The following is a 2608-nucleotide window of genomic DNA, read 5'->3' on the forward strand; positions in this document are numbered from 1 at the left end:
GGATGGATGGATGGATGGATGGATGGATGGATGGATGGATGGATGGATGGATGGATGGATGGATGGATGGATGGATGGATGGATGGATGGATGGACATTCATCTTTTGAACCACTAGAAATGTTTAGGATGGATGGAAGTGGATGTTTACAAACCAAGCGGGGATTGTGAACTGCAGCATTGTTTTGTTAAACCACCCACTCTTTGCTAAATAGGAGACAACCCTTAGTCCAGAAGGATATTGCTGCTGGGTGTCCATGTTCTGAGCAGAATTAAATTAAAAATAATGGTCTTGAAGCATCCAATTTAGCTTTGCTTTTGCATCTCAAAAAGAGAAAACATTGTTGCTATTCCTATTATGGTGGTTGTGGTAGTCTCAAAGTAGGTGCTGATTTTGACTTTTTAAAACTACAGAGTTAAATTTTTGATCAGCTGTTTGCTCCTGCTTTTTTGTTTGTCATTTTACATTTTGAAAATTAAGTTACAATCTGGATATGATTCACCAGCAAACCTGATTCAGTAACTTCTCTGGTGCTAAGGTTTTGATCAGGAGAGTTTTTGATTTACTAAGATGCTTGTAATTGTAAAGGTTTGTTGGGTTTTTTATCTCAGATCATCTGCTCTTATTGGGGCATGCCATAGCAATGCTTTGCAAGTCACTCACTGCTCTCCCTATGCATTGCATGGCAGGCACCTATTGTTCTACACCTAATAGAATGTCTCTTTATTATTTATTGGGGCATGCCATTAGCATTAAATAGGGAAGAGCAGTGACTGCCTTGCAAGGCAGTCACTGCAAGGCATGTAATGCATGGCAGGCATCTATTGTTCTACACCCAATAGAATGTATCTTTATTTATTTTTCTTCCATCACCGTTAATGCGGCTCGTACCACTGCGTGCACACCCACAAAAGTGGTATCAAAACGTGCGGCTCTATGCCAAGAAGGGAGCTATTATTTTTATTGGGGATCGGAGTTACGATGGCGACGTAAAAAGCGGAAAACGAGCAAAATTTCCAACTGCCGAACCTTAGAGTGTAACTGACACCAACTGCCGATTTTTAGAGTGAGAAAACGATGGAATTTTTTACCCCAAAGTAATTTTGAAATTGCTCTCATGGCTGCAAAAATTGCTCTTTTGACATGAAAGTTGGTCATGACATTGATACGCATGCCTGCTCCCGTAAAATGTTTTCAAAATTTCTCTATGGCTGACAGTTTTCTGTCAAGGTGCTTCAAAGTGAAATCAAGTGACAGGGTAACCTCAGGCACTGAACCATTCATTTTTAGACTTTTCTGAAAAATTTCTGAGCTCAACGCACATCATTTTTCTCTCATCGCTGCCATTTCTGTGAGTGAGCTACAGATATGAATCGCGGGACTATTGGAAACGACAAATAGCCCTCTCATACGCCTCAAATGATTTTTGGATCGGCCTTACGGATCCTGAACAGGAAGCATTTGTTCGGACTGCTTTTTTCATCAAAACTGACTGGTTGTCTCATAAAGATAGAATTCCTTCTCCACCTTTTTGTCTCAAACACACAGCAGTTGGCTGAGGATTAATCGCTATAGCAACAGAATACAGAGAAAGGCAGAACTGCTGATTTGGATTACAAAGACTCTAGTTCTAAACATGGCGGAACACTTTAATACAGAGGGCAGAGCAGAAGGTCAGAACTCCCACAGGACGAAAAATGGGATTTTCGTCAGCTATTGACACCTTGTTCTGCCATGCGCATGGAGATTGAGGGCTTTCGGCAAGAGGTTTTAGTCAGAGTCGAACACTGCCAAAAATGGTCAAAAACGCAGTGTGTCCGTGTTCCGCTATCATCCCCCTTCCCTTGTGCCTAGCAGAGGTTTTCGTATTTAAATGAAGTTGCTGAGTGCCATGCAAATGCAAATCAACTGTTGAGCACTAATCCTTTTTAATTTCTGTTCACCATAAAGAAGTATGTTTGGAGAAAACAATCTTATCCATTAAAATATATATTACATGTGTGTTAGGAGCACTGAAAAACTTAGTTTTGGTTGAATTGAAGATATAAAAGAAGTATATGCATGAATACATACAATAGACTTTTGTGAAACGTGATCTTACTTTGACATTCCTCCTATCTGAAGATTTATCTTGTGATGGCAGGAATTGCACAACTTAATCAAAAATAATAATAAAAACCATGTTCCAGAGTGGTAGATTGTACATAAAGTATTTTTGTGAATAATATTCAAACTAATGTTAATGTTCACTGATTGCTTTAAAGACCCAGAGTCATGCTATATTGGAGTGATAGTGGTCATTCCACATCACAATACAGGACTTAAGGAACTACAGATTTTTCAGTATTCAGTTGCTTAACTCTCAAGTTTAAATTGAAGAACAAAATGGTTGAAAGTTTGTGATACCTTCTTTTTTTAAAGTTTTGTTAGTTAAGCTTTAACAACTCAAAGTAGAATTGAGTAAATAAACATATATTAATATTAATTGCTAAAAACATTTTAGCAATTATAATAAAAATAAAATATACTGTCACGTAACTTTTGAAAAAAGAACTTTCAGAATGTATTTTTTTCTGTCAACTTAATGTTGACAGAAAATAGTTAGCTA

The 2608-nt window shown here is 37.7% G+C and overlaps 1 protein-coding gene across 1 annotated transcript in view; it reads left to right on the forward strand.

Annotated features, from left to right (window-relative positions):
- The window catches only part of hlcs (holocarboxylase synthetase (biotin-(proprionyl-CoA-carboxylase (ATP-hydrolysing)) ligase)), a 40984-nt gene that overhangs the window by 5146 nt on the left and 33230 nt on the right, over positions 1–2608 (forward strand). The gene's annotated exons all lie outside the window — the stretch shown is intronic.

This window comes from Poecilia reticulata, linkage group LG14 (assembly GCF_000633615.1).
Source record: "Poecilia reticulata strain Guanapo linkage group LG14, Guppy_female_1.0+MT, whole genome shotgun sequence".
NCBI lineage: Eukaryota > Metazoa > Chordata > Actinopteri > Cyprinodontiformes > Poeciliidae > Poecilia > Poecilia reticulata.